Source organism: Chelonia mydas, chromosome 22 (assembly GCF_015237465.2).
Source record: "Chelonia mydas isolate rCheMyd1 chromosome 22, rCheMyd1.pri.v2, whole genome shotgun sequence".
Classification (NCBI taxonomy): domain Eukaryota; kingdom Metazoa; phylum Chordata; order Testudines; family Cheloniidae; genus Chelonia; species Chelonia mydas.
In genome coordinates, this window is record NC_051262.2 from 3544268 (window position 1) to 3569498 (window position 25231).

Consider the following 25231-nt stretch of genomic DNA (forward strand, 5'->3'; position numbering starts at 1 on the left):
CACCACATCATAGTCTTTACTGTTATATTTTAGCTGAGATGTCTTGTGAATTTTTTATGTTTTGCTTCTTTTAAAGAAAGCATTTATTGATTTTCAAGACTAATTGGTATGGTTCTATGGTATTTTGACAAAAATAATCCTGAGTGACAACGTATTAGTGTTACGGAGTTGCAACGGTGCTAGTACTGGCTGCGATGCCACCCTGGCTTCATCGGTTTCTCTAGAATTTAAGCTTTTAAGTTTTTTCTGTTTAGGAACAAAACCCTTCTGGTTAGGAACAAAACACTTCACATACAGAACTAACACAGTATCTGCAGACAGTCTAAAATAGCAGATCTGAAGTCTAATAGTGATAAGTTAAATGTCAACATTGTTAACTATTTAACTGCTGAACATTTTAACTCTAAATATTAAGATATTCTGAATCTGTGGACAAATCTGAGTACTACAATTATTCTCCAAAAACTCTGTTTGAGACAGACTGTAAATTCCTTGGTACAGTTGTGTTTTACAGAACACTACTGGCAACTAAACAACAATTTGTCAACCTGTTCCAGCATGATGCACAACTTTTCACGTTCTTCTTCCTGCAGGAGCATACAAATGTATAGCCATAGAAGTGAATCATTTAATTTCTACAATAACTGAAGAGTTATAAATACCCAGTTTCAGGATTAGTATCAATAAGCAACAGCCTTCTTCAGCAGACACTGACGTCAGTCAATGATCTAAACCCTGACCTTCACACACATTCTGTTTTGCAGTTTTATATCTACTGTATTCAAATCAGACATTGTGCTGATCAAAGCAAGGCCCTTTGGGTGTGTCCTTATCTCTAAACACCAAAACTCAGTGGCCAAAACTAACCCGGGAATGGTATTTGTTGTAAGAGCACAGAAGGTGGCAAAACAGATGGGCCATAAGATGGAGTGGAGTCTAAGAGAGGTAGGCCAGAACCTAAGCAAAGAGGATGATGTCTGCTAGTATTAAACATTTAACTGGACATAGAGATCTGAAAAGAATACTTTATCTGTGAAATAGCCCAGTATAAAAACAAGAGATCTCAGAATGAGCATGCAGGATGAAAGGACAGTTATGAAACACTTAAGAGTCAGTAAGGCAGAAATTACCAAGTAACTTGGGAGTCAAACATTTTCACAATTTGAAAAGAGCTCTCTCTCCATTTCTTCCTCCAGTAGTATACACACACACACAAGTTAAAGGGAAAGTATGTCAGACACATTTTATTCCATACATGTACCCAGTGAAATCTTCCTCTATGAGATTTTCCCACTCAATTTCTAAAAAGGAAACACACTGGATTTCTGACCTATGTCAAATAGAAACCCATATTGTTTACAGTCCTACATTGGCCTTCCATGGCGAAAGAATCACTAGTATTGCAATTTTGAGACGAGCCTTCTGCCTCCAGCCGTAGGCTCAGGATGGTGATCAGCAGATGACTCTAGTGTCTATGTGCATGTGTCCACAGAAAGTGGTTTATGATAACCCACAAAAAGCTCAAATCAGAAACATGTTTCTATACTAAAAATATTCTCCCTGCAAGTCCTATGCTATCACTAGTTTATTATAAGGGATGTGTGGCCCAGTGGACTGCCTGGATTGGGAGTCAAAGGACCTGGGTTCTATTCCCAGCTCTGTCACTATCCAGCTGTGTAATCTTCATCCTCTCTGCATCACATGTAACATGGGGACAACGATAACCTTCTTTGTAAAGAATTTTGAAATCTACAGATGAAAAGCACAACATAAAAGGATACCTATTATTATTAGGGTCTCACAACTTCTGTGCTTTTAGCATTTCGCCATCAAATTTTGATCCTTCAGCTTCTCTTAAAGTGTCAAAAAAGCATTTGTCCAGCATGTGGATCACTACCTAAATGCTTCAACACATTTGTCCTCATCACAAGAACCAGAACACAGTTCAAAATGACTAGTAAACTCTCCTCAGAGTCCAGGTCTGGAATAGCAGAGGGTGCCGCAGGCTGGGATAGACGTTCAGAGGCAGAACTATATAAAGTAACCCTGCACAGAACCAGCCTGGCTCGTGACTACCTCTAAACCCATGTTATTAGTCCCTCAATTTTGTGAGCCCTAAGTTAACTCACAAATGGACACAGTCAACTTGAAATCAATCTTTTACAAATTCTAAGTAGTTTTTGATCCCACGTCTGACGCTGACAATTTCTGTGGGTTTGAAGTTACATTTTTCTATTTTTAAAAATCTTTCCCCCCCCCCCCATCTTGCTGTATGAAAGATTCATACAAACAGAGGAGACAGAAAAGTTTACAATGCACACAATCATCAAACTGACAAAGGGAGAGGAAAAAGTGTTTTCTCTGATCTCTTTCAGTGATCGGAACCTTCTGGGTAAAAAATGTTCAGGAAGACTTGTAATTTTTTTTTTTTTTTTTTTTTAAGTGCCAATGGTTGGGCAAGCCCCCACCCCTCAGCAGCTAGAACATGTCTCCCACCGGCCTAGGGGTTTCAGTCTGGAGCAGCAGCCAGAGGGAGAGGGAACCTGGGGCTGGGCACTCCACTGCTTCTGACTCAGGGCTCTCCTGAGTACTGTAAGAATGCTGTTCACTACCTGCAATCTGCCTAACACACTTCTCTGGGTCTCTTTCTACCAATTTGTTCCTCCTCAAGGCACATCAAGGCTTTTGGTTATCCTGTGCAATGGGAGCCACCGGATGCAGCGTCCCTCCTGGTGATGCATCCTCCAGGTGTAGTCCCTCCAAGTTGTGAGAGCAGGTCCACCTCCCTCTGCTCCCTGCCCCACTGCACTGCCTCTTTTTAAACCCCTCCTCCGACTGGAGCATGCCCAGCAGGCCCACCAGGGAAGGGCTTATTGGGCCCAGAGTTGTTCCTGTATTCCCATTCCATAGTGGGAGGCTAATCCACCCCATCACAGTGCCCTTCTAAATTAATCAATATCAGGGTGGATAAAAATCAATGATTTTTAAAAAAAATAAATAACATTTGGATTTTTTGATAGGTTTTTTCCTCAAAAAGCAATTTATCTAAAGATAGTTTTAATTAAGATACATTATAGCTCAAAGATATCTCATCATGGAATAGGGATTATAAATTATAATTCTATAATATGAGACAATATATTCATGTAATGTTTAAGAAAAGTTTTGTAAATGAGTTCCAATAGTTCATGGATTAGGGACCCAATCTTATGGGGCTCCAGAGGCTTCCGTATAGATAATTTAGGTTAATATTTCTGTCTACCCAAAGGGACCCAGTGCTCAGTCTAGATAGAAGATACCATCAGAGATGCTTAGTTTTGCAGTTCTCAAACTGTGGATTTGTGTCTCCAGAGATAACATGCTTGTAAACAGCAAAAATGTTTTTAAATAATATATACAGGTGAGAAATAACAAACCTCAACCCTACTGTCCCTCTGCAAATCTGTGTACACAGAGTCAGTCCCTTACCTCTCTCTAAAAGTGCAAAGTTTCAAAAAGTTCAACGAATAGAAGGTTGTTGGGGGCGGAATAGATCTGGACAAGGAGATAAATGCGAGAAGAGAGGGACAGGTAGTAGAAACAAAAGTGAAACTGTTTGAGCAGCATATTCCAGAAGTCTTGAGGTCTTTCTGAGTGTAGCCTTCATTGATTTGAGATCTACCATACCATTCTCTCACTAGAAGGGAAAACCTATAATGGCAGCAGGCCATAAAAGAGACCCAGTTTGCGAATAAGAACGATTCAAGAAATATATGTTCGCTGATGATGTCTTAAAGAAAATCACACCAGTGAACTGGTGGAAGTCACTTAAGCACTTGGATTCAGAGACTGTTGAAGTGATAATCTCACTTTTAACAGCACTAGCTTCTTCTGCCAGTGTAGAGAGAATATTTTCTTCCTTTGGACTAATTCATTCCAAACTGAGAACTCGTTTGGGACCTGAAATAGCAGGAAAGCTGGTTTTTCTTTCCCAGATTATGAACAAACAGGAAAATGAAGGTGAAGACGACTGATTTAGCTGCAGAAGCCAATACTTTAAGTTTCTCAAGTTGATCTGGTTAACATCATCAATTTAATTTTTGTTTTGTTTTGTTTTGAATTTCATTTAACTATTTTAGTTAAAAACAATTTTACCAAAAACAAACCTGATTTTAAAAAACTTGAATGTTTAAATTCAAAAATCCATATGCTTGTTTTGTTAATATATGATATGTTTGCTGTTGAAGAAAAAAAATCCAGAATACATAACATTTTTTTAGTTAAATAAAACAATTTAAATGTCTGTCTGGTGATGTTCTCCTCCTAATACAGCCTGACAAGAAAATCCTCCAAATATTAATGATTAACCTGTTGAATTGGAGATAGTTCACCTCCCAGTGACTTCATAAATATCTGCTTCAATTACCTTTGGTAAATGAAATAACCAAACCATCATTCATTTTCTGATATAGCTGTAAAACTAATCTGAAAAGTTTTCAAAATAAATCACTTAAAAATATATAGTGTGTACCTTCTAAAAATGAAACTTATATCTATCTCTGAGTTGTGAAGAATATGTATTAAGGTTATAACAACCAACAAGAATGCACTTTTATGTAAAAATAACTGACTATCATGGCTACCACTCTAAAACCTGTCACTTTTATGTAGAAATCCATGATTAAATCAAGTCTTCCTGACTAGTGATTTAAATCATGATTTAAATCAATTTGATTGAAATCAAATCCACCCTGATCAATATGCAAATTATATTTCATTACTGTGGTTACTTTAGAATGCAAAGCTTTAGCACAAATTTTTAAGTTGTCACCCCAAAATTGGGCCCTAGTTCTGCAATCAAATCCACATGGATGCACTCCGGAGACTCTGCAGAGCCCCATTCTGCACATTCTTATTTCACTCTGCCTGGTCTACATTTAAAACATAGGTCAAAATAGCTACATCACCCAGGGGGTGTGAAAAATCCACACCCTTGAGTGATACAGCTATGCCAACCTAGGTTTTAAGTGTATATGCAGCCGATGAAAGAACGCTTCATTGACCCAGTTCCTGTAAGCTCGGGAGGTGGAATTCCTGCAGCGATGGAAATACTCCTTCCATTTCTGTAGTCTTGTGTCTACACTATGGAATTACAGTGGCATAGCTACAGCACTGTAGCGATACTGCTGTCGCATAGACGTGGCCGTAGTGAAGTCAATGATTATACCAATGCAGTGGTTTCCAACCTTTTTTCATTTGCAGACACTCTGCAGACCCCCAGATGTCTGCGGACCACGGGTTGAAAACCACTGTTCTATGGGAACGACAACCTTTCGCGGACACTTTAGACACAGTCTGTGGACCCCCAGGGGTTCACACACCACAGGGAGAAAACCACGATACTAATGGATCTGTGTCAGATAAGGACATGAATCACATTTATTGTTACAAATGAAAGTGTTTTTTTAGCAATTAAGCCAATAGACAGCAGAAGCCCCTTGACTGGGATGGGCCAAAGGACAGAATCGTCCCAGTTAAGAGAGAAGTCCATGAATAAAGTCTAACAGAATTTAAGTGGGAAAAATTCTGGGCTGAATAAATGTCCAGGAATAAAAGGGATGATGGCTGTGCTGGAAGAGCAGAGTTCTTCTCTTCACCTTCTCGCACCAGCTGAACACTTCCTCAGCAAGTGGCATGTTTCCAGTTCCAGTCACGATCATTAAGCCAAGTCAGTTCCCTAACAAATGTTCTTAGAAAGGGCCACCCCAGGCTACCTGACCCCCTACAAAGCAGCTGCGCCTGCTGGATTCAGCCAGTTCAGCACATCCCTAAAAAGCAGACACACCACACACCCTCAATTCAGTGTGTCCCTATAAAGCTGCTTCCCCTTCCCCTGTATATCCAGGTAGACAACACCACCCCCAACTCCGTGATGAGGGATTCTTCTCCCCCCTGCTCTCCTGTGGCGAAAGGACCCACTCAGTGGCTCAGGGCCCCTCTCCCCACAGAATCAGGGGTAGCACCCAACAGAGGGAGACAGGGCAGGTCGGATGAGGGAGAGCAAGGAGTTTCATGTCACCCCAGGCAGCCCAGAGAGAGGACGCTGGGGAGGGAGCCCTATACCAAGACTGGGGTGAAGACAAAGGAGATCACAGAATCCTAGAATATCAGGGTTGGAAGGGACCTCAGGAGGTCATCTAGTCCAACCCCCTGCTCAAAGCAGGACCAATCCCCGATCAAATCATCCCAGCCAGGGCTTTGTCAAGCCTGACCTTAAAAATATCTAAGGAAGGAGATTCCACCACCTCCCCAGGTAACCCATTCCAGGGCTTCACCACCCTCCTCATGAAAAAGTTTTTCCTAATATCCGACCTAATAAGATGGGGTACCAGAGGGGGAAAGCATCTGGGCCGGGGCACGCAGGCAGGGGCCGGGGCAGGGAATGGGTGTCACCCACAGCAACCGGGGCAGGGAAGGCTAGGGTGCCCGGGGGGTCTGAGATCGAGCACCCAGGGCAGAGCGGGGGCCAGAGACCGGGGGGCAGAGCGCGGTGCCCGGGGCAGGGAGCGGGCGGCGGGGCGGGGTGCCCGGGGGGTGTCTGGGACAGAGCACCCAGCGAAGAGCGGGGCGGGGTTCCCGGGGGGCAGAGCGGGGCTCTCACAGGACGGGGGAGCGGGCGGCGGGGAGGGGTGCCCGGGGGGCAGAGCGGGGTGCCAGGGGGTGTCTGGGACAGAGCACCCAGCGAAGAGCGGAGCGGGGTTCCCGGGGGGCAGAGCGGGGCTCTCACAGGACGGGGGAGCGGGCGGCGGGGAGGGGTGCCCGGGGGGCAGAGCGGGGTGCCAGGGGGTGTCTGGGACAGAGCACCCAGCGAAGAGCGGAGCGGGGTTCCCGGGGGGCAGAGCGGGGTGCCAGGGGGTGTCTGGGACAGAGCACCCAGCGAAGGGCGGGACGGGGTGCCCGGGGGGCAGAGCGGGGCTCTCACAGGACGGGGGAGCGGGCGGCGGGGAGGGGTGCCCCGGGGGAGCGGGACGAGGTGCCCGGGGCGGGGGAGCGGGGCAGGGTGCCCGGGGGGCTGGGAGCGGGGCTCTCCCGGGGCGGGCGGCGGGACGAGGTGCCCGGGGGAGCGGGCGGCGGGGCGGGAGGTGCCCGGGGCCGGGGCTCACCGGAGCGGGCGGGGACGCTCCCGGGGCTCCGCGGCCGACGCTCCGTCCCCCTCTCAGGCCGGACTTCCCAGCCGAGCGCGCCGGCCGGCCGAGACACACTGCGCATGCGCCACCAGCCTCCTCAGCTTGGCAGCACCCACGGCGGCCGCCAGGGGAGCCCGCGGCGCGGCGCCGGCCTGCGAACGCGCATGCGCGGCCCGTCCCTCTCAGGGGTGCAATGCACGGGCGGCCACAGGGGGCGCGGGAGAGGCGCAGCCCGCAGCGCTCCCTGCTGAAGCAACCTTGGGGCGGCGGGAGCTTGGGGCTGGGCACGTTGCTGGGGCCCGGGGCCACCCTCCAGCCTCGTGCTGGGGCCGCCCACGGTGGAACACACCCAACAGCTGGGCTTGGCCCGGTGCCCCGCCTGCCAGGCTCCCACCCGCACCACCTCAGAACTCCTGGGTTCTGTCCCAGCCCCCCAGCCCCCTGCCTTGCCAGGACCCCCACCCTCCTGGCCCGTTTCCCCTTCCGTGCGAGCGGGAGAACAGGGACCCGTCTCACAGCTGGGTTCTCGTTTGGTCTGCCGTCCTATTCGTGGAGATGGGCCCAGTTTCTCACTCCCGTCTTGCACCAGATAACTTTTGCTGACTTCAGTGCAGCTGCTCCTGATTGATGATGATGGTACAACTCCCAGGAGAACCAGGCCCAGGGTCTTTACATTTTAGGAGCTCTTCTGATCCTGCCACTTATTCCCCACCTGAAGACGTGAAACCCACTGCTGTGACATCAGACACCTTTCCCCAGCCTTTCATTGTGGTCCTCTAGAGAGGATTATGCCTTGGTCTTCACTGCAAAGAATAGGCATGTTTTTACATTAAGATAAAAAGAAAAGGAGGACTTGTGGCACCTTAGAGACGAACAAATTTATTAGAGCATAAGCTTTCGTGAGCTACAGCTCACTTCATTGAATGCATCCGATGCTCAAATAAATTGGTTAGTCTCTAAGGTGCCACAAGTCCTCCTTTTCTTTTTGCGAATACAGACTAACACGGCTGCTACTCTGAAACCTGTCATTAAGATAGTTACTGCAATGTAAAATCCTAGAGGAGACAAGGCACAGGTAGTTTTTACCTCGATGTAGCTTGTTGGAGTCAACCCTCTAATCCCAAACTGGGGTTAACTTTGACTAGCTACACTGATGAGCTAAGGATAAAAGACAGGGAAGAAAAATTCAGTAAATGACACAAGCAGAACTGTCTGTTATTTGAACATGTACCTGTTTCCCACAAAGTGGCAGTCTGTGTCTCTGAGTGAAAATGAGGGCCTGTGTTTCTGCTCCTATGGGCAAAGAGACCATGCCCTATGTACCGCCTCCTCCTACGATGGCTTTAGAGCGGATGAGCCAATTTGTATGCATGCCAGCAGTTCTACATACAACACCCTCCCCTTCCAGCTGTTAATGCACCATAATATTAATTAGTGTGGAGGAGGGTTGTGACAGCTTTAGGAAGAATATCGTTACATTACAAATCACTCACTTATTGAGGGTGGGGCTAAATCTCTGTGAAGAGTAAGGAGAAGCGGAGGGATGGACAGGGTGTATGACACAAATGAGCATCAGTACAACAGATGGTTCTTCCTCTTAACTGAATAATAACTGTGCTCTGGGTAATAAACATCTCAGGATGTCTGCCCAGGATGTAGTCATTTACCTTGTAAACAGGAAGTATCCTGCAATTATCTCATTCTAACAACAAGCCAATGCTCTGGACTAGTCAGAGCATTCTGAAGCCAATGAGCGTGGAGTAACTGTGTGAGGGGACATCACCCCACATCCTTCCCTTCTCCAGAGCTTAGAATAGAAACTAGTTAAACAAGTGCATTACTCCGTTAACACAGTTCTATGTTTCTCAGTTATCTCAGGGTACGTCTACACTACAGCGGTGACACCAGCACAGCTATGGTGATGCAGCCGTGCCACTGTAGCGCCATAGCGTTAATGCTTCCTGCATAAACAGACGGGGGGTTTCCATTGCTGGAGTTTAGCTGCCTCTCTGGGAGGCAATAGCTAGGTTGACACAAAAATTCTTCCGTCAACCTAACCATGTATTCGATGGGGGTTAGATTGACCTAACTACGTTGCACCAGGAGCAAAATTTTTCATAGCCCTGAGCGATGTAGCTAGATGGATCTAATTTTTAAGTGTAGATTAGGCCTCAGAGTTATTCCTTAGGACAGATCTCCTCATCTTCATAATAGGAGATATGCTAACCCTCGGCATTTGGTAGGGCAGGGCCGAGCTGACCCTACAAGCATTGATTCAGGAGGTGAAGACAGGATTAGTGGCCTCTGCACACCAAAAACCAACAAAAATTCTTATTGCAAACAAACCTACCCACCCCAGCACAGCAACCTTCCTCCATCTACATATTCATCCTTGCGGCCCCTTTTTCTGCTCAGCCATTGGCAGCAGGCTCCTCCAGCTGCCAGACAGGGAGCTCAGATCCTTCACACTAGCTATAGTGCTGTTATAAAAGGATTCTGGGCCACGTTCCGAGAATCCTAGTACCTGCTGCAAAGTGAACTCCAACAGAAATTCTCCTGAAGTGTGGAAGGAAGTGTACTGAAGGAAAATAAATGTTTGGGACCAGCCGACTGGAGAGTAACCACACCAGCCCTGGGTGGTAATCTACTATCACCTTTGGAGCTGTTCATGCTTAGCCCATCCCTAAGCCTTTTCCTGTCGTGTGGGCATGTTCCTTAAAAAGATAGATACATTTTTTAATTCTTCTGGCACATTCACAACAGTTCAGAAATCTTAGCTAATGCACCTTCCCCAGAACAATCGTTCTGGTCACTTTCCCCTATTAAAGCAACAAGCAAAAAATAATAATACTTAACAATCATTCAAGAGAAAATACACCCCAGTCACTGAGCTGCCAATACCAAACTACAGCCTGCAGAATGAAACAAGCTGATTTCTGCGAGGTACCTTCCATCAGATCTCTTAATCTTCTCAACACCAAATATGTATCAGTGGCCTGCAAGGCCCTGACCATGCAATTGGATCTGCAGAGTCAGGCCCCTATGCCTCCACAGAGCCCCACTGAAGTATACTGGTTTCTGCACAGAGACAGTAGCCCACCTGCATGGAGGCGAGTGCAGGATTGGGGCCAAATGAGCACCAAATGACCAAAATTCATTAGAAGTCATTTTGATTTTTACTTCCCACTTCAGGAGACAGGTGGCCAAGAAATTGAAGCACCAATACACAACATATGATGATTTATAAGTAGCACTTTCAACAGTCCCTTCTGCGTCCAGCCCACTTTCAAACTATTATGAAGTCTGGGCTGGCTATCTTCCCTTGAAAATGTGGTTACCGGTTTTACACCTTTAGAGAGAAAATTACGATAGCAATACAGGTTCTTTTGTTTTTTCAAGTTTGGTCTCGGGTTCCTTCAGTCCAAGCACAAGACCAAGGTCAAGTTCAAAGTTGATGTCAGAATTTGGGTGAGCAAAATTCAATGACTATTCAGTTTGCTGTCACTTCCTCATTCAAAAGCCCATTCACAACTTAGTTGACTGCCTTACAACTAACAACCACCCCAAACTTCCAGCAATTAGCATATATATCTCACCCTGCAAACAGATTTCCTTGTAGCATGCAGAGATGGTTAGATACCATGGCGATGAGCATGGTATAAAATGAACTAAAAAGCTCCATCCCCTTCACATATGTCTCTAATCACAGTTTTTTCCCCTGACAACATTTTATAGAGATTTACAAATAATTCAGTTTTATCAGCCGAGCAGTAAGTGGGGAGGCACAGTCACTCTTTGGCAGGATTGTAGCTATTAAGAGTTCAGTAAACTAGACTGAATGAATGGCTTGTCAACCAGATATACAGTTAATATCTAAATTAGGGTCCCTACCTGCTGTATGCTTTTATTAGTACCATGTAGGAAGAAAAGACCTTAAAGATCATACCATCTGACAGACACTGGCCAACAGATTATTAAATATGGTAGGGCACAACTCCTGCCTGTTCAGGGAGAAAGGTATTAAGGTCCTCCCTGACACACACTTCCAGACAGAAAGCGCTGCATTGTCCAACCTGGCACACAGAGACCCAAATTGTGGCTCATGTTCAGGGTTCCTAGAAATCCATTTGCCACAGAAAAACGTGCAATTAGCGTTTTTACAGAGAATCTTTAGTTTTTATATTTTGTGAAAAAATAAAAACATATACAGCAGAAACCCATTTATATGAGCCTCCGATATCCAGCTCTCCATATTGACCAAACCAGGGCTGACAGCCCAAGACCCGCCGCCCAGAGCTGAAGCTCTCCGGATTATCCAAATTTTTGATTATCCAATCCGGCCCCCGTCCTAATTAGATCAGATAAATGGAGTTCCCCTGTGTTGTGGCTAGGGAAACTAAAGTTCAGCATTTCATTTTAACGGTGGGAAAAGGCAGATTTTTATGTTTTTTTATCAGAAAATTTTGGGGAGGGGAAGTTAATCACGGGAAACAAGGATCCCTGCTCATGTTCCACCCAGCACCCACCTGCATGCAGAGGGAAGAGTCCCCTACCATATTTCCAACACACAGGCATGTGCCCTTGCTCTGCCTTACACGCAACCTGGCTATTTTGTCCCCATCAGAGTCCCAGTGTTTTCATCACCCAGAACCAGCCCTGTACACTCTGCCTCCCTCTCTCCAGGCTGTGACTTACCTCCTGGGGCTCCCCAGCTGGCCTTCACTGGGGTCTCCACACCTTGTCAGTGTGTTAAGTGCTGGGATTAATTCCTTGTACAGGTCCAAAACAAAGCAGGTCCCCTGTCCCCGGCCCTGGACTTCTCTGCACAGAGCATGTCTTTCAGGAGCACACTGGGAAGTGTAGTTCTTAACCTCTCCTGCAATGTAAGAACAGAAATAATATGAGTCTGCTACCGAACAAGATGGATACGCAGAGCTGTCTGGGCAATGTAGTTCTCAAGGGTCTCGATGCCAGGCTCTTTCGCAGCATCCTCTGAGTTTCTGGGAAATGGAGTTTAATGTCTAATTAATAATGACTGATGCTATTTTTAAACCCCAGATGTCCTCATACCACCCCCTCCCCCCGTATTGCAACACACTTGAAGGGCAAAGGCAACTTAAATTTGTGCCCAACATTTATAAAAGCTAAGACCAGTAGCTATGTTTGTACAATTTTTTTCAATTCCAAAGGAAACAGCTGGTTTTAAACAAATGACCCTTCCTCTTTAGTATTTGCAGCTCACATTCAGCTGTCAGCCCCTGAAAGTGACATTGACCATAAGTGAGAAAAGGGAAGCTGATTCGGTTGGTTTCCATTGTGCAAGCTGGAAGACAGGCAGAAAGTAAACAAACAGCACAAACAGGGACACGCACTTTGGGGTTTTAAAATTCTTTCACCTCTGATCATCTGAGGTGTTATTCATACAAACAAAAGAAATTAGTTTCTTTGCAACATATATTTTTGTTACTTTAAAACCATAGCAGAATAAGGATTGGACAGGGAATCCAACGTGAAAAAGAAACAGGATGTAGACATTCTAAATAAATATAGCAGTAATACTTTGCATTGCTCAGAGGCCTCCACCTGAGGATCTCAAAACATGCTACTGAATTTGGCCTAACAGCACTTTAGTGAGATACCTAAGTATTGCCACAAATCAGCGGTAGTGTACAGCTTCCTGGTTGTCATTACGCTTAGCACCATGGTCACTTGGAATTTCACAGCTACATCATACACTTAGCTGTCAATAATCTCAATTAATCCAGGACTGCCCCTGGTTGTTTAAATCTGCTCTTGGAAAGGCCAGTCTCTGCCAATGTTCTGCCTCCCTGTTTCAGCATCCAGGAAGCTGGCCTCCAGCTGGCTGGGAATGTTCTCCCCAGTGTTGCTCACCTGGCTTGCTTTCCACTCCCACTGGGGTCTGAGTGAGGAGCTGGGGTGGAACACTCAGCTGGGCAACTGCAGGGATGTCAGCTGGAGCAGCTCCCCCAGTGACTGGGGGAAGAGAATAGGAGGGTTGCAGGGTGAATGGTCTATCTCCCCTCCTTCTTCCCCTTGCCTGGAAAGGATGACAGCTCAAAGAGACAACTGGGGAGATGCCCCCAGGTCTGGAATGCCCCATTCCCAAATGAGGGAAGGAGGCAAAGAAAGGAGCAGCCAGAGCTCCTCTCCTCCCTGGGCAAGGAGCAAAGAGGAGAAGCTGGAAGGTGCACAAAGCCCCTTGCTCCAGGAGCACTGGGCAACCCCAGGGGCTTGGCTTGTTTCCATAATTAGCCACGGGAAGCCCCCAGAAATGCAGGCAGCCCTGAGCTAATGTGGGGATTTGACAGACCCCAGGGGGCTCCTTCCCACTTCCTACCAGTGCTTGGGGATGCTATTGTGGCAATTCCAGAAGTGGGGGCACCGAACAGCTCTGGGTTCATCTTTCCTGACAGAAAAACACAGAGTGGAGTCCTGGGAGTCCTTGGTGTGGACACACAGCCATGGGGATGGTACAGGACCCTACGAACATATCCAGGTATCAGGCTGCTCTCACCTTTCAAATCATGAGCCAGGAGCCCTCACCTTTCAAATCATGGGATCACAGAGGTTAGGGAAGGAAAATGTCAACCCAGTCAGACCTGGGGGCTCAGGGCAGGACTGGCGCCTACTGCCCAGCTGCGAATGTGCCGACCCAGTGTTAGGACTCCCACCCCTTCCCTCTGGGGATGTCCCCATGGATTCCCCCGCTGAGCAGATCTCACTGACCGGAAATGTTCCAGAGACCCACTCTCAGCATTTCCCCCTTTAACTCCTCTTGGTGGGGCCCACTTGCCAGGTCTGCCAAGTGTCCCTCACGCATAGGCAGCCCCACACTGTCTGCAGCTCTTCATGGCCTTCACACATCCCACACGGCTGCAGGGATTCCTCTGCAGTAGCTTCCCTCACCTGCTGTGCAAGCTGGCCTCCCCTCTCCTTGTTCCCCCAGCTGGTGCCCAGCCATTAGGGAGGCAGGAAGAAGGACATAAGAACGACCCTAGTGGGTCAGACCAATGGTCCGTCTAACCGGACTCCCTGTTGTTTTTGTGGATACAGACTAACACAGCTACCCCCTGATACTTGTCTTCCAACAGTGGCCAATGCCAGGTGCTTCAGAAGGAGTGAACAGTATAGGGCAATTATCAAGGGAGTTCTCTGCTGCTAAAGGCACCATCTTTCCCTTCACTTATAACACCAAGGCCCAGCATTTTGGGGCTCCTAGTTCCAGAGTTCCAATTAAATTTCAGTTGAGTAATTCCTTCCTCTCCGCTCTCACAAGTGAAGTAGTTTTGCTCCTGAATGGGAGACCTGCAAGGATAACCCAAGATGCTGCAGGCAGGTGTATTCAGAGCTCGCTAGGTGGCACTCTTCTCCCATAGGGAGGATTGAACCAATGCTTCAGTAAAGCAGCAGGCTCTAGAACTGTCATGGCTGATCAGAGGAGTTTTGGGAGGGCCAGTGATCTCATTCTCCAGCTCCATATGCCCATACCCCCATGCTCGCCAGACTCAGTTTAAATAACAGGTTACAGTTTGAGGGGAGGGTTTAGCTGCCACCCGCCTCCTGCTGAAGGAAAAGTGGGGCCCATCAGCTGATGCTGGGGCCACACTTAGTTACCAACATTTGAACTTGTGTGCCAAGACAGTATTGCAGACGAGCCAGGGCCCTGCATGCTGGGGGATACTCTTCCTTTCCCTCCAGTTATTTAACTACAGAATCCAGACTAGCCGGAAATATTAATATCACATAAGTGCTCAAAACAGCCACCACATCCTTTCGTCTTCAATGCGGAGCTCTAGGCTGCCTGCCAGGAAAAGAGAATAAAGAAGAGAAGAAGAAATAAATTCAATCACTTCTCCAACCCAGATATTATTTGCCCTTTCCCTCTTCCCTTTCCTTATCCTCTTTTTCTTTTCTTCCATCTCCAGTTCATTCTATGCACCTCCATGCAAATTCTGTACTTTTTTATTTATTTATTAGCCAATCCAATAAATTGCTCCAGAAACATTTTTGTAGAGCTAACTTACAATTCCACCAAGAACAGGCATGGTGCACACACATTCCAATGCATAAGCTGGCCTTCAGAAGACCATACACTAGGGAGGTGTCTGACTAGTACAAACAACGAGGAGTCCTTGTGGCATTTTAGGGACTAACACATTTATTTGGGCATAAGCTTCCGTGGGCTAAAACCCACTTCATCAGATGCATGGAGTGGAACATACAGTAGGGAGGTATCAATACACAGCATATGAAAAGATGGGAGTTGCCTTACCAAGTGGGGGATCAGTGCTAATGAGCCAATTCAATTTAAGTTGGAAGTAGGCAATTCTCAACATTTGACAAGAAGGAGTGGAAATCACTTTTGTAGTGTTAATGAGGACAATGTAAACAAGGTGGCCCATTTGAAACAGTTGACAAGAAGGTGTGAGTATTTAGCAAGGGGAAATTAGTTTTTGTAAAAACAACAAGGAGTACTTGTGGCACCTTAGAGACTAACAAATTGATTTAGTTTCTGTAGTGACCCATCCACCCCAGTCTCTATTCAGGCCTAATTTGATGGTGTCCAGTTTTCAAATTAACTCCAGTTCCTCGTTGGAGTCTGTTTTTGAAGTTTTTTGTTGAAGAACTGCCACTTTTAAGTCTGTTATTGAGTGACCAGGGAGACTGAAGAGTTCTCCTACTGGTTTTGGAATGTTATAATTCCTGATGTCAGATTTGTGTCCATTTATTCCTTTGCGTAGAGACTGTCCGGTTTGGCCAATGTACATGGCAGAGGGGCATTGCTGGCACATGATGGCATATATCACATTGGTAGATGTGCAGGTGAATGAGCCCCTGATGGTGTGACTAGTACAGCAGCAGTTTAACGATTTCTCCCTTCAGTATTCACAGAAAGTCCGCAATCTCTGAGGTTCAGTGGCAAGGGATGATTCTTTCCCACCAAACTCCAGGAAATTCCACCAGGTTTCTAGAGAAGTATTCTTTTTCCTTCTTGCCCATAGAACTCTGACTTGATGGGTCAGCTTTTCGGACGTTACCCATACTTTTGGGAACCAGTCACTAGATACAGGGGAAGTCACATCTCTTCCACCACCTTGCAATTGTGATTCTTGCTGAAAATCACATATGGTAATTGGTTCTTTGTAGGTCTTATACAGAGCAGAATTTGGGGGAAAATACCCAGCCAGGTTATCTGATAATTGGCAACCCATTGTTTCCTCAATGGCGTCTCCAACCTCTTTCCAAAATATCCTAATTGTTAGACAGGTCCACCATGTGTGAAGAAATCTGCCTGTTTCATTACAGTCTTTCCGGCATTTGCCCATCCCCGCACTAGAGATACATTTAAGTTTAAGGTAGGTTAAGTACCATTGGTAGAGGATTTTAACGTAGTTTTCTTTTATGAGCGTGCATATGGAGGTACAAGAACTGCTGTTCCAAATACTTTGCCAATCCGCATCCTTGATCTCCATATCCAAGTCTCCATTCCACCTTTTTATGAACCTGTGTTTTTTCTCCAAGAAACAATTTAAAATATCTTTATATAAGGTGGAACGTAGACCCTTGTGTTTTATAGGGGTGACCAGTAATTTTTCAAAGTCTTTTAATTTTATGCTTAGATTTGGTTTCTAAGAGGGTGGATTGAAAAATGTCTCAGTTGCAGGTATTGGTACAATGGAATTTTAGTATCTTTTGCAAGCTGTTCAATCTCGTCAAAGAATCTAAATGTAGCCTCTCTGAATAACTGACCAAATCTCATAATACCGATAGGCTCCCAGGCTTTAAAGTTTCCCAGATTTTTATTAGAGTTGCATTCTGTGATAACTGCTATGGGCGTTAGAGGTGATATGGATGGGCTTAGTTTTTTGTAAGTGTGATCTCACACCCCTATTGTTGCCCTCATAAAAAGGTGGCTAGATATTATTGTTGCAAAGAGAGTTTCTTTATGCAAAGAATCCTGTGGAATTTGATTATAGGACAATGTGTCTGTGTAGCGGGGCGGGACTCACCCCTGCGGCGGCTCCTGTTGGTCGTCCAGGGAATTAGCGTTTCCAGCCTCCAGAGCGCCCTCTGCAGGCCGGTGTCCTGCTTGCCGCTGGGCCCAAGTCCCTCCTGGACCCCGGTGCCCCATTCAGGCTGGGGTGCTGCCCCTTAGCAGTACCCCCACTGATCTGGGTCTCTCCTCCCCGGGGAATCCCCACCCTCTATCCCCACCTCACCTCAGTCTGTGGCCACTGCCAGTCATCAACTAGCCCTCATTCCCTGGGGCAGACTGCAGTGTAACTGCCATTCATCACCGGCAAGGGGGGTTTGGACCAGCTGCCTCTGCCTCCCCTTGGGCTGCCCTCTGCAACCCCAATACCTTTCTTTGGCCTTTAACAAGGCCTGCAGTCTGGGGGGTTTCCAGGCCAAAGCTCCCCAGCTCCTCTGGCCTTCCCCCAATCCTGCTCCAGTCTTGATACCCTGCTTAGCTCCTAGAAGCCAGGCTCATCCCTCTCCACATCGATCGACAGACAGACAGACTCTGTTTGCTTCTGGTCCACTGCCCTCTTATAAGTGCCAGCTGGGCCCTGACTGGGGCATGGCCACATCTGTGGCTGGTTCCCCAATCAGCCCAGGCTTGCTGCTTTTCCTAGCAGCAGCCCTCTTGCAGCCTCAGCCCTCTCCCAGGGCTGATTTCAAGCCCTTCAGGGCAGTAGCAGGTGGCCACCCAGCTACAGTCTGTTTTACCACTATCCAGTGTTGATTAGAGCTTGGAGGTATCCAACACAGCAAATTTCCCATTTGGCTTGCCCAATAATAATGTTTATTATTTGGCAGCACCAGTTCCCGACTTTTACCAAGATCTCTGTCGGCTGGCCTCTTTGGCCCTTGGCTTCTTGTGTCTCCAAATTAATTTATCATCTTCAACAAGTTTCTATGGGATGATGATGTATTGCACTCTCACAAAGTTTTGGGTGTGCAGATGCTGTAGAAGTGTAAGACAATTAACAGTGCTAGCGAGGAGACTCCAGCAGTGCCAGAAGGTGAAAAGAACCCAGCAGCACTGGGAGAAGTAGTCTCCCAGGAGGAAAGCCCAGTGGCCACACTGCTTTGGTTTGTAATGACGTGTGATCACAGGCTAAGGGACAGTTGGGGCCGCACTTGGATGGGAGACCTCCAGGAAAAGCCGTGGTGCTGTCGGAAATGGTAATGGTGACACAGTAGGTGGCCCTCTGAGTTAACAGCAGGGTGGGGTGGGGTGCTGTGCTGGTGAAGATTCCGTTTTCCAAATGAAATGCAGAACCAAGACCCGGGATGCTTATCACCATTACAGGTCCCATAGGACTTCTCAGAGTTATACTGCCAGCCGCCTGTCCAGATTCCAGCATGGGTAACTCCGTGCAGGCCCTCCTCCACTCCCTCTGTGTTTTCAGTTGGGTATAGGATCCCTTTACACGTCCGGTCTTAAGTTGTTGTGCAGCTCCTTTGTGCTGTTATCCTCTGCTACATTCCACCCCAGACATGGCTGCATTTCAGTTGTGGAGGAAGGGAGTTTTGTGTTTACTGTGTAGTCTATAAGGCACTTTGGGATCATTAAGGGTACTGCGGCTATAGAAATCTAAGATATGTTCTTACTGTTATCGCTAATAGTCCCAGGAAATGAGGGCCCAACCCGGCCAAGAGGATAGGAGCAGAAAGCCCAGGCCCTCGAGGAAAGGGGACCAGTGAAGGGTACAACATATCTAAAGAGCCCAGAGGGGAGCGGTTAGAGTGAACCTGTGATCTTCTGTCCAACACATTTTGCTACTGTCTCTGTTAAGTTTGTAGGATAGTTCTGGTCTCTGCTGACTAAGGACAAAATGATAGGTTGAGAAGTATTTTGTGGCATCTCCTATTAGGGACTCCCTCAGCTGTCCCTGGCCAAATGGGTAGCAGGGGGAACCCCCACACAGCTCCCTTCCCAGTGAAAACCCCTGGCTCACAGTGAAGTTACATACACAAGAAGCAGCAACACCTGCGCCTGACTCCACCTCCTCAGATGGTCACTCGCCTAGCCCAGGCTGAGGTACAGTGTCCTAGTGGGGACGGGGTGCATATGATAGGTCAATAACTCCTTTCTGTGTTGGATTTCATGGTGCTGCACCCACTTGCTCTCTCCTGGGCTCCACTGCCTTTCCCCAGTTATCTTCCCCCTCCATGGGCCCCAAATCACTTTCCATCTCTCCTTCCCCAGCAGTGTTAATGTGATGGGGCAACCAGCCGGCTGCTTTGTCGCGTCCTCCTCCACTCCAGTGTGCGGCCTGGGGGACACGCATTCACGCAGAGTGCAGGAGCCCAAGACCTGAGCAGTCCTGCGCAGCAAACCTGACCGTGCTGGAGACCGGCGGCTCAGGATCTAAACAGGAGGCAGCATGCTTTGTTCCATCAGAAACATGAGGCTGTCAGCGCCGTGATCTAACCCATTGTGTTTGGCACAAAGAAATCGCCGTGAAGTTTCCATTGTGCTGCCCCACGCCTTGCAGCATGAATTTGTCACCTTGCCACCCAGCTGTGGCCTGAGAGCAAAGGCATTTACTGACGGTGCGGTGCTCGTGAGAGCAAACCTCTTGTCCATCCATGAACACGTGGGTATCACTATGGAATGGAACAAGCCTGGAGCGATAGCCTCACCATTACCGGCCTCCTGCCCCAGCTCCATCAGTGTGAGGCACAGTGCGAAGAGAATGCAATGGGATTTTTGTCATTACTACTTACTGAGTGCCGCACCCAGCATAATCTCTGCTCCACGGAGCTCACAGTCTAAGCTAGACTCAGCAACTCATGCTAGGCAAACAAGTGACATTGCAAAGCAATATGGAGATTTTGGTTTTTTAAATAGATGATGGGTTAGGCAAGAATTTTTGTAAGGGCTAATTTTCATAGGAAATTTCAAACTGAATTTCAGCTTTGGCTCATAGAAACACTACGGGCTGCACTGAGCGAACATTGCGAAATGCAACAGACTTTTAGTGGGTTTAAAAATTATAGCAAACAGTAAATATTAAGATCCCCACACAGATGCTCCATCCACACTGCTCCCTCCGCATGTTCTGGAAAATGAAAGACAAACAATTTTGCTATTGGCACCTGCTTTGCTCTCCCCAGTTGCTCTGTTTTAGCGCCACGAGTGGGTGTAAGAGCCGATTTCAGTAGTAATCATCCATGTTAGTGAGCGGCCACACTGAACTCGCAATTCCATAATGTATCAGCTGAGGGATGGTGCAATGTATGTAATTTTCTGGTATCTGCTATGGATGAGAGGAGCCAAACCTTGGGGGCGGGGGGATTGTTTCCCATTTACCCCCAGCCAGAATGTGAATTGTGGGCAAAACTGGGCATGTCCCTGAATGGCCCATTGAAAAAGGCTGAGACAGTCAACCAATGAGTTTAGTCTGGGTATCAGCCAGAGTGGCTTGAAGTCAATGAGAGGAGAATTTGACCTGGAATTTGTCACAGGGCCTTGGCTCAGCTGGAGTACTGTTCTCTAGCTGGTCTGGTCTATGGGTCATAGTGCCAGCAATTGAATGGCCCTCACCAGGCTGTGAAGGCTGTGAGGTGAGGCACACGGGAAGGCTGGTCTAATAGTCACAGCGCTGGCCTGAAACTCAAGAGAGTTCCTCGCTACAGGGTCACTATGAGGCCTGAGGGAGAGAACAATGGGGGATGATGGCAGAGGGGTCGTGTAGACTCTCCTCCCCAAAGGCACTGGCCTTTTTTTGCTGCAGTTTCACCATGGTGCTCGCCCGACCTCACAACATGGGGATGGACCCAGTGACTCCATTGTGTCCTGAGCTCAGGGCGTGTGTCATGCTGTCCCTGCACTACATAGCCCCAGCTTATTAACTGATGGCATTGCTGAATGCAAGCTCCAAGCAGAGGGCTCTTACCTCAGCCCAGTAGATGGGGATGTCACTGCATAGGAGGTTCAGAGAGGTGCCCAGGGCCGTGCAGTCAGCCAGCTGCAGAAAGTGGGCTGGGGGTGGGGGGAGTTTGCAGAGCTTCCTTCAGCTGGGGGAGAAATCTGGGGGTGGGTCTGACACAGCCCAGGATGCTGTGCAGGGGAAGAGGAAGTCCCATCCTCCCATCCGAGCCAGGACTAGCAGCTGAGCCTGGCACAGGGTAGGAGCTGCCAGACTGGTTTTCCCCAGTCCTGCCTCCTGCTCCGTAGTGATTTACCTCTCTGCTGGCTGCCCTGGGCACCCAAAACATACTGCTGGGGAGGGTCGCATGACCACTCTTGTGGCTTCCCTATCAGAAAGTCATTTTTCTGTGGGGAAGCAAAGAAATCTGTGCGGGACATAAATTTTGCACATCTGCAATGGCGCAGAATTCCCCCAGGAGTAAGCTCCATTGACTGGGACTCTAGCTAGATCATGTAACTCAGCTCCCCACAGCCTCAGGGATTGCAGCACTGACAGTGCGTCCCCTCTGTAATAAAGTCAAAGGAGTCCCTAGCTTTTTACCTGCCTCTCTTTCTAGAGACAGTTATCGCCTTCACTTTAAAGCTTTGGCCATTAAATATGTTGGGTGAGAGTCTGAGCAGAACTTGCAAGCCAAGATCAGGGGTGGCTGTCTGCTGCCTTTGCGCCCTCCCAAGGCTGAGCTGCTCTGGTGGCTGACACGGCCCCTAAAGTAACTTGGACTTCCTAAGAAACATCTCTAAATTACAGTAGCCCATCCTGGGCTGTCTATGGGCACCACGCAGAAGTCTGCCCATTGCAGGCCCCCTCCCTCCTGCCCCTAAGCACCCCTTCTGGTCCCCAGCCTGCACCCTCTATTGGGGCAGCATCAGGCACTTATGGCAGCTCCATGCAATGCCTGTACTGAGGGGATTCACCCTAGCCAGCTGCGGGGCATACATGGGCCATAACAGAAGGGAGAATCCCCCCGTTCTTGTGTCTTGATTGCTAATACTAGCAATCAAAGGTTGGATTTGTTTGTTTCCCAAATGACAATGTCATCAAGCTGCCCAGCGATGTGGGGCTTCCTAGCCAGGAAACATCTTTGCTCCTTATATGAAAACTATTTGGAGTCCATCAAAAGGATCTCATCTTAATGTTACATGAGAAACAATGTGATTTGTTATTATAGGAAAGAGACTGTTAGAGAGAGACTGAATGTAATTACCTGAGTGGTATACATCCCCAAAGATGTCTAGATCCCACAGTGAAATAGGCATTATGCTGTATATGGAAATAACCAGTGAATGAAATCTGTACCCTTCATGTTATGCGATATTCTGACACTATGACAAATCATACTTCAGCTCTTGACAACAAAACCAGCATTGAACCAGACAGGGTCATTATGGGAAAAGCCTGGCTTACTTAAGTGCCTGTTGAGTAATGATTTGGTGAAATGGGTTGTGACGGGCATGTCTAACTTTAATGATAAGTATGAAAATAATCATATCCTGCTTCCCCTTTGTCCAATTACAACAAATACATGCCCTAGAAAATAAGAAAGTTGCTCTGTAATTACAGATCTGTAGCACATTACTGAGGTATTCAGTTGTGTCCCAATCCATGCTGTGATATAAATAATAATACTGAGAAGACTGCACAGAAGCATCCTTCTAAGAAGAAAGTCACTACATGGTAAAGATGGACTACATCAAAGAATAGCCATCATACACTGAGCTGGGATGGATCCATCCCAATATGGAAAATCTGGGGAAAGGACCAACTGACTGGTACTAAAGGTGGAGATTGGAAGGTAGATTTAAATAAGGCTATTTCTAATTACCCTCATTTTAATGTAATGTTTTCAAGTCCCTGATCTGAAAACCAAGATTTGGTAGATATAAATAGATCTGCACAGTGTCTTCTGCTATTCCATCCCGGCTATCCCATCCTGGGGAACTGCAGCAGCAAAGAATAGATTAACACCAGGCCAGCGGAATTTGTTAGCAGAACTCCATCTGCCACTTTAATGACAAATTTGTATTCTTCCAGCAATGAGCTGATCCACAAGGGCAGCTCTAGCAGGGGTCACGGTGTTTGATCTACATGGGAGAGAATGGTGCTCTCAAGGCCAGGAACGTAGGGTGATGCTGAATCCAGCTGAGCTTCCCAAAGACAGGATTCTGGCTTCTCAGTTCCAACCCACCGGTAGATGGCAGAGGTGCCTTTTGTTGGGGAATTCTGGGCAACACAGAATTTGCGCAGAATTAATATTCTGTGCAGAATTTCATTTTTTTCTGCAGAATTGGCACTGCAGAGCTATTGGCTGCCACTAGGGGCCACTGGGCCATTCAGAACCCGACTCCTGAGCTTGCAAATAGAGGACACTGCTGGGGGGACAGGGTGGGGGACCTGGAGGGTTCCCAGCAGCTGCTGTTCCCAGCATGCCCTGTGCCATGGCCCCACAGTAAGTGGAGCATGTGGTCCAGCGGGGATGGAGGCTTTGCACACTCTGGCTGCTGGGCCTGATCCTTATCTGCCCAGGGACAGGAGCGGGCCCCAGAGACCCAGCTCTCACAAAGGGTGAGGAAGGGCAGGGCCTCACCACATCCTCCAGCAGGACAATAATGAAGCTGCATGGAGCAGAGTCTGCGGCTGGGCTCTGAGGGAGAGTGGATGCAGTTGTCTGGGCCAGGGGGGCCCCACGCAGCCCCCTCTAGCACCCCCCAAATACCCTCTCCCCAATACATACATACCCCTCCAGCAGCCCCCAAATACCCCCTCCAGCAGCCTCCAACTGTACCCTCCTCCCGCTCCCCCTCTCCCTTCCCCCAGCAATGTCCTCTATTTGGTAACTTGAAATATGGTAACCCTACGGGGGCAGGGTGAAAAACCGAGAATCAACTAAAAGACCATAGGGGCAGAATTTTCCCCCAAGATGTGCCAAGCTGGCACATGTGACATAGCCAGACTGAGGCACCTGACAAAAGCATAACAGAGAAACAAGAATTGGGTTGTCATAGGGGTTTCTTCAACTCTCTACTCCTGGGGCAATGTTTGTATTGTTTACAGGTATTTTGAAATAAACCACCAAAATAATTGAAATGGGCGTGATTATATTGTGTTATTTTGACAAATAAAATATGCAGAATTTTAAAATATTGTGCACAGATTTTTAAATCTTTTAGCGCAGAATTCCCCAAAGAGAAACAGGGGGCTCATATCCATAGGCTCGCTCTACTTTAGCACCTGTCTCATCTCCAGAGGGTTTTCCAGTGCCAACACCTTCACCGTGCAATTCCATCAGCTTGCCCAGTTCAAACCTGGGCTTCTTCAGCATCTTCTCTTTGCAGACATACACATCATGAAGAGGGTAGATGGGGATTGGTCCTGCTTTGAGCAGGGGGTTGGACTAGATGACCTCCTGAGGTCCCTTCCAACCCTGATATTCTATGAGTCTTTATTCTATAAGCTTTCTCTATGTCTGGGATCAGCTCAATGACAACTTCCAACCAGGTCATTAGTTTGCACATTCCGTGTCATGGTTCCCAATATCTCATTGTGAATTTGGCAGACCTGCTCATGCTGGGCATATGAGGTCTTGCGAGTCTGGTTATTGTGCTTCTTGGTAAAACCCATGCAAAAGAGGTGCAGTAGATAGCCATGAGTAGTTCTGACATCAGCATCAATCGTCTGCCATTTGACCATGGAGCACATTTTGTCACGGGTGAATTCCATTCCATGGAAGTTGGTCAGACAGTTTTTGCCCTGAACATCCTCTGTAATCAGCTTGAATTTACAGCTTGAATGGACATCATTCTGCAGATCAGCAAGACTCACTTCAAATACATGGCTCCTAAGTTCATCAGAGGCCATTTTAATTCCTTGGGTCCTGGTGACGAGCGTCTTCCCAACGTTCGTATATGAAAAACTGCAGGTACCTTGACAGTAAAGGCATCTTGCAGTACTGGCAACCCAGAGCATTCAACAATCACGAGCCAGGCTCCAAAAAATCATAAGATCAGCTTAAAAATCGTAAGGTTTTAAAAATAATATGGTGTGGGTTCTTTCTATTTGCCTTCTCGATTTTGAGTCTTCGGGGGGCACATTTTCAAGGGC

General features: G+C 47.3%; 1 protein-coding gene and 1 pseudogene across 3 annotated transcripts in view; both read right to left on the reverse strand.

The window, feature by feature from the left end:
* The window catches only part of EI24 (EI24 autophagy associated transmembrane protein), an 85097-nt gene that overhangs the window by 23798 nt on the left and 36068 nt on the right, over nt 1–25231 (reverse strand). Inside the window, exon 2 of one of the 3 annotated variants that reach the window (XM_037882455.2) lies at nt 11862–12042. The gene's annotated coding sequence lies outside the window, so the exon portion shown is untranslated. Of the gene's footprint in view, nt 1–7142; nt 7316–11861; nt 12043–25231 lie in introns of those variants that run through there. The other 2 variants (XM_037882456.2, XM_043534075.1) reach the window with 2 other exon arrangements.
* On the reverse strand, nt 24297–25221 carry LOC102929716 (annotated as a pseudogene).